Raw genomic sequence first — 7,110 nt, 5'->3', positions numbered from 1 at the left:
ACAAAGCCCAATCTCCCGGATGAAATTGCTTGTCATGGAGATGTTGTTCATGCCACACCTTTCTCTGAAGTTGAACCACTTCTGAGTGAAGGAGGGCCTGCATTCGGTGCTCATCCAGGCCATTCAGCTGCAATAGCCTTTCTTGTTGTGCATGGCTGAGATCTAGGTCCAGCTGAGCTGCCATCCTCAAAGTGTTGTATTCAAACTCAATGGACAGCAAAGCTTTCTTCCCATAGACCAGCTCATAAGGTGTGAAGCCGGTGGTGGTCTTCCAAGTGGTGTTGTAAGCCCATGTGGCTTCAACCAGGCGATCTGCCCAGTCCTTTCTGCTGTTGCTCACCACCTTAGTCAAGATCCCTTCTAATGCTCTATTGGTGACTTCCACCTGCCCATTTGCTTGAGGGTGATAGGGGGTGGAAGTCCTATGCTTGATCTTGTGATGAGCTAGTAGATCTTCAACCAGGTTGGAGGTGAACTGGCTCCCATGATCGGTGACCAGCTCCCTTGGATAGCCAAACTTATAGAAGATGTTTTCTCTTAGGAACTCGGCCACCTTTCCCTCTGTTGCTGCTTTGATTGCTTTGGTCTCTGCCCACTTTGTCAGGTAGTCAGTGCACACAATGATGTAAGACCTTTGCCTCGAAGGAGGGTTGATTGGGCCCACAAAGTCCATACCCCACTTCTCAAATGGCTCAAGAGTCACCTGATGTTGGAGAGGCATCTCATCCCTTTGGGTCGGTTTCCCCATTATTTAGCATTGGTCACACTGGCTGACATACCTTCTGACATCTTGATGAAGTGTGGGCCAATAGTAGCCTGCCTGCAGGATCTGGAAGGCAGTTCTCTTTGCTGCAAAATGTCCTCCACAAGGCCCATCATGACAAGAGAGGAGGATATCAAAGACTTCCTCCTCCCTTACACAACGCCTTAAGATTTGATCGGGGCCAAGCTTGAACAGATTGCCCCCGATCCAAGTAAATGAGGCACTTTTTCTGATGATTCTGCTCTTCTCTCTGGAAGATAGGTGCGGAGGGAACTGTGCTGAAACAAGGTAGTTTGCTATATCAGCAAACCATGGAGAGAGTACTGAAATAGCAAACAGATGTTCATCGGGCATCTGGTCATCCACCGTTCCATCCTCATCTGCGGACAAATCCAATCTAGATAAAAAATCAGCAACAACATTTTCTCTACCTGGTTTGTCAACAATGGTCAAATCAAACTGCTGCAATAAAAGTAACCATCTAATAATACGAGCATTCACATCTAGTTTATTCATTAAATATCTAATTGCAGCATGGTCTGTATGTACAAAGTTTTGATAGCCAGTAATATAATGTCGGAACTTGTTCAGTGCATGGACCACAGCCAAGAATTATTTCTCGGTTACAATGTAATTCAGCTCAGCTTTGGACAAGTTTTTGCTAACAAAGTAAATGGCATATGGAATTTTTTGCTCAACCTGTCCTAAAGTTGCACCTATGGCTTTGTTCGAGGCATCAGTGTGGATGTGGAAAGGTAGGGCCCAGTTTGGACCTCTCAGGATTGGGGCTGACACCAACTTGTCCTTCAACTCATTTAAAGCCCTCTGACAATCGTCAGTCCATTTAAACTCCACATCTTTTGCCAACATGCCAAACAATGGCGAGGCTAGCTTGCTGAAATCTTTAATGAATCTCCGGTAGTATCCTGCTAATCCCAAGAAACTCCGAACATCCCTTACCTTTTGAGGAGGTGGAACCTTCTTGATGAGAGCAATTTTGTTAGGATCCACCTGCAACCCTTGGCAAGAAATGGTATGGCCTAGCACGGTCCCTTCAGTCATTAGGAATTCACATTTTTCAGGACTAAGGGACAAGTTCATCTCAATGCATTTGGTTAGGACTTTTCCCAGATTGGACAATGCTTCCTGGAAGTTGGCCCCATAAGGAGTAAAGTCATCCATATAGATTTCCACTGCATCATGGACCAGCTCCGAGAAGATGCTCAAAACAGCTCTCTGGAAGGTAGCAGGAGCGTTGCATAGCCCAAAGGGAAGGACTCGGTAGGCAAAGGTGCCCCAAGGACAAGTGAAGGTGGTCTTATCTTGGTCTTCCGGGCTGATTTGGATTTGGTTGTACCCGCTAAACCCATCCAGGAAAGAGAAGAACTTCTTTCCTGCCAGTCCATCCAACACTTGATCTATGAAAGGTAGAAGGAAATGGTCTTTCTTGGTTGCTTTGTTCAATTCCCGGTAGTCCACACAGATTCTCCATTTCCCATTTTTCTTGGGAACCAACACCAGAGGGGACACCCATTCACTATCTGAGATGGGGTAGATGAATCCGGCATCCAACAGTTTTTGCAATTCTTCCTTGACAATGTCCTTAAGGGCTGGATTCATTCTCCTCTGGGGTTGCCTAACCGGCTTACAATCCTCTTTGATGTATATGTGATGGGTACAGACCGAAGGATGGACTCCTTTCATCTCCTTATAGCCCCAAGCAAAAGCATCTAGGTGACTGGCCAACAGGCTACACAACTCCTTTTCCTGGGAAGGAGATAGGGAGGAGCTGATCTTCAACGTTCTCTCAGGGCCGAACTCCACATTCTTGACTCTGGGAGTGACAGGGTTGGTTGTACAAAGATCCACTAAAGTGCTAGCTTGGGCATCCTCCACCAATTTCTCTAATAGTGTACTGGAAGGTGGATTCTGGATCAAGGTCTCAATCAAGTCATCCTCGGTTGGGGGGTCTCTTCTAGTGGTCTCTAAGGTACACAAAGGTGCTGAGTACACCTCGTCTTCCTCTCCTTCTTCTAACCAGAGTGGTAAGTCATGCTCTAAGGAGGGTTGGGCAGGAGGGTATAGGACTAGCTGTTTGGACATAGGACCATTTTTGATGGTCATATTTCCTGCACGACAACTTATGTAAGCATCTGCAGTGGCTAACCAAGGCCTTCCCAAAATGAGAGGATATCCAGTAAGCTTTGCCTTGGGTTGCAGAACCAAGAAATCTACAGGATATTCCCAAGAGTCGATAGAGACCAAGACATCCTCCACAATCCCTTCGGGAGTCATAGTGGAGCGATCTGCTAATTGCAGTACTGTCGAGGTCTTCCTCAAGGAACCCTGAAGATTGAGTTTGAGCATGGTGTCCCTGGTCATCACATTAATGGCAGCCCCCAGATCAATCAAGGTGTGAGGTATGATGGTGCCATTGATGTGGACATCTACTACAGGACTTCCAGGATCTAGGTACTTTGTGCAGATGACTTGTCCTAACATAAGGTCAGACAGTTGTCCTATGACATTGATGGTTGAAGCATCTTTCTTCCGCCTACCTGGGTGTTTGAAGCACTTTTCCTTAACCAGTTTGTTGTATATTGGCACATCCTTGATGGCTTGGAGAAGTGGTATTTTTACACACAACTGCTTGAGCTCACCCATAAGCTCATCCTCCTCTGGGTTGGGTTGTGTGGTGGCTGTTAGTCTCTCAGGAAAGGGTGGAATAGCCTTTGGTTCACTTTCCTGTTTATCTTCCTCATCCTCTGGGGGAGGAGGTTGGCGATCTGGTAGAGTCTTTCCAGATCGAAGGTTGATCTCCTGGATCTCCACAACATAGGTAGGGCATGAGGTTTCCCTAGTGTATACCTGCTAGGCCTGTCTATTGTTGGGGTTCTGGTTCGGTTGAGCAGGCATTTGAGGTTGCCTTGGAGGAGCAGGAGGTAATGGCTGAGGTTGAACTGGTGGTGGAGGCAAAATGGCGGGAGGAGTGTTGTACTGGGGCCTCCACCCCGACTGAGGTGCATTCCACTGAGGCTGTGGCTGGGCATGTGAATGATATGAATGAGAAGTAGGTTGAGTAGGGTACTGAGGTGGATAAGACCATGGAGGAGGCATGGACCAGGAAGGATGAGCAGGGGGACCCCAGGAAGGCATAGGAGTCGATTGATTGGGGCTGTAATAAGCTTGAGGTGCCCCTTGCATCCCCTGCTGATAAGGTCTAGATCCCTATGGCCTCCTTTGGTTGAGGTAATAGAGAGGTTCAGTGGGAGCTTCTGTCCCTTGGTACATGGCTTTAAACCCAGGTAAGGTTGGACACTGATTTGTGGGATGGTCCTCCTCACAAACGAAACATACTTCAACCGAATGCAATGGGCATTCGTTCTTAGGGTGTCTCCTTGTGCACCTAGGGCAGAAGACAGCCAAGGCTCTCTCAGCTTCTTCTTTCTTCTGCTGGATTCTGAATGTATCCAGCTGTGTGGCAATGGTCTGTCTCACCTCACTCTTGAGATCTTCTAATTGATTTGCAAGCTCATGTTTGGAGAAAGGGACACTAGTTGAGAGGAGGTTTCCCCTACCTCGTTTCCGAGCTGCCCTGGGGTGGTTTCTAAACACAGTCTTGATGTCCTCATAAGGCAGTTGGTAAATGTCCCCCCCAGCTAACATGTGAAGGGTATCTAAGAGGTCTTCAGGGACTCCTCGGAGCAGGACCAACTTGAGGGATTCAGGGTCAAGTGTGCACCTGGCTTGCTTATAGCTTAGTTGGAACCTCTCCTCATAATCCTCTAAGGACTCATCATTTCCCATGGTCATCCGAAAGATTTCTCCCTTGGTTTCCTTAGACCAACAATAATCCCTGTACTTGGTATTGAAAGCTTGCTGCATCTGAGCCCAAGTGGTGATACTATTCCCAGGTAAGCCCATGAACCAGCGTAATGTTGCATCCTTAAGAGTTGAAGGGAAGAGTTTCAGCTTTTGCTCATCTTCAGTATAGTCATAGGTTCTACAAAGGACAAAAAACTCAAACAGGAAGGTATCAGGATCTTCAGTAGTCAGTCCATGGAAGTGAGGTAAGGCGGAGGGGCTAATGTTCTTCATTTTCATCTCTCCATTGGTCTCTCGGATGGGGAAGGCACCTTCTATTCTCTCATCTTCTCTTCTATTGTCAGCCATAGCTTCAGGTGGAGTGGTCTCTAACTATTCTTCTACTATAGGATCTTTGTATATCTCTGGATGTTCACCTATAGGTTCTTCTGGGTCACTGTCACCAGAGAAGAGAGAAGGGTGACCCAGTGATGTGGTGGGGGTGTTGGGTAGGAATTTGCCTGATTTATCTCGGTTCCTACGAGGCATGAAATGGAAAAGACTTTCTTTTTCTATTGTTTTTGCTTTTTCTTTTGTACCTGCAAAACTGAAACAGATTGATCTACAGCTAACTATAAAGATGCAGAATTAAACTGAAAGCAGGAAAGAACTAATCTACTTTGCTCAAATGAAATTGCAAGAATGGAAATGCTAGTCTACGCTTGCAGAAATGAAATGCTAATCTATGAAAGTAGGAAATGCTAATCTATGAAAGTAGGAAATGCTAATCTATGAAAGAAGGAAATGCTAATCTATGAAAGCAGGAAATGTCTATGCTACTTTTGCAGAATGGAAATGAAATAAACTACTTAGCAGAAGGCAAGAGTAAGAAAATAGAAGAAAAGCAACAATTACTAATACTCTGACGCTTCCCCGGCAACGGCGCCAAAAAGATGGTGGGCTCCAGTATTGTAGCAATAATGCTACAACTCCTGGGGCTTCCTATCTCTAATTTTATCAACCTGGTAGTTCGTACCAACTTGGAAGCGACGGTGCTGTATGCACAAGTACTAGCTCTTGTCGCAGCTATCACTTGGTCAGCTGGCACAAGTCCGCTAGGGCTCAAGCCAACTTCTATATGCTCTCAGAAGAAGCTTACGAAATTATGGACAAAGGCTATCTCGAGGGAAATTGATCTACTTTGCAAAAGTGAACTGAAAGCCAACCAAAACATGAAACCCTAGTAAACCCTAATTTGACTAGTTTGACCTCTATGATGCAATAGTGAAAGTGCAAATGTCTAAAAAGGATGCCATTACCTCTAATGATGTGAAATGCATGAACTCAAACTACTTCTATGAAAAAGAACATTGTTTTTGTATTTTTGGTTAAGTGGATGGAGTGATTATGAATTTGTTTCTTATTAGGGTTTGGTTGTGCAGAGGTGGTGCGAAGGGAGAGAAGGCTTGGGAAAGGTCAGGATGACTATGAGAGGTCCCAAAGGGTCCCTAGCATTAGTCCACAGAGGTCTACAACGTTCGGATGCTCGGCAAACAAGTTTGCAGGCTTCTACAGGATGTCTGCAGGGGATCCTACAGGAAACTAAGGAATTCTACAGGAAGTCTGCTAACTTCTACAGGATGTGCTGTAAGTGGAAGTTTTGGGTGATGGTGAAGTGATGGAATGGTTTGGGTGGATAGGTAAGGTGGAGATGGAGATTGTGATGACTCAGGGGCAGAGGGATAAGATGGAGAGAGAGTGCATGGAGTTGATTGGTGGATAGAAGGATGGCAGCAACGAAAGGTCAAAAAGATGAAGCTACGTGGCAATGGATGAGTTGGAAGGTAAACGAGCTGAACAGAGGTCGAGTAGGTGGCTTGAGGAGAGGTGAAGAAGAAGAAGAAGGAAGTGGAATGATATGGAACAGTGTAAATAAAACAAATGACTTGTGTCTTGGACCAAAAATGAGAATTCATTAACCAGTGCTACCTGTGCTATTAAATCAATAAACAGTGATGTAAACCATGAAGGAAAGTCGTGCATGGGATTGCAAATGACGAAGTATGGCTCAAGAGCGAAAGTGCATGGAAGGATCCACGATTAAACCGACTGTGTTGCAGCTTGCATGAGAGTAGAAAAGACTGCGTTTTTTTGGTGGTTGGTATAGACTGCACCCCAATCCCTAAACAGAGATGGCAGTGATCTCTAACAACCTTTTCTTGGAGCTCCTGTGTATTACAAACCTCCTATCCGAATCTAAGCAACTGAAAGTAATTTAATCATAAACCAATCCTACTCAATCCTATTAAAGAAATCAAATCAGCAAACTATGTTCTTGAAATGCATATCAAAACAAGTAAACAAAGTGCTGGAAAGAAAGGTAAATAACATTACAAGAAGAGGAGATCTATTGCTCTCAGGTTGGGCCCTAACCTAAGAGCTATAGCTCCCTTAAAAGCTCAGAATTAGATCCAAATCTTCTTGCCTTTATTCATAATCAAAAGTCTGTTGTCATGCCAAAACTGGCTTACAAAAACAAACAC

Source organism: Pinus tabuliformis, chromosome 3_2 (genome assembly GCF_031772625.1).
Source record: "Pinus tabuliformis cultivar Carrire ecotype Pingquan chromosome 3_2, CPIR1, whole genome shotgun sequence".
Classification (NCBI taxonomy): Eukaryota; Viridiplantae; Streptophyta; class Pinopsida; order Pinales; family Pinaceae; genus Pinus; species Pinus tabuliformis.
Note: the sequence above shows the minus strand (reverse complement) of the source record.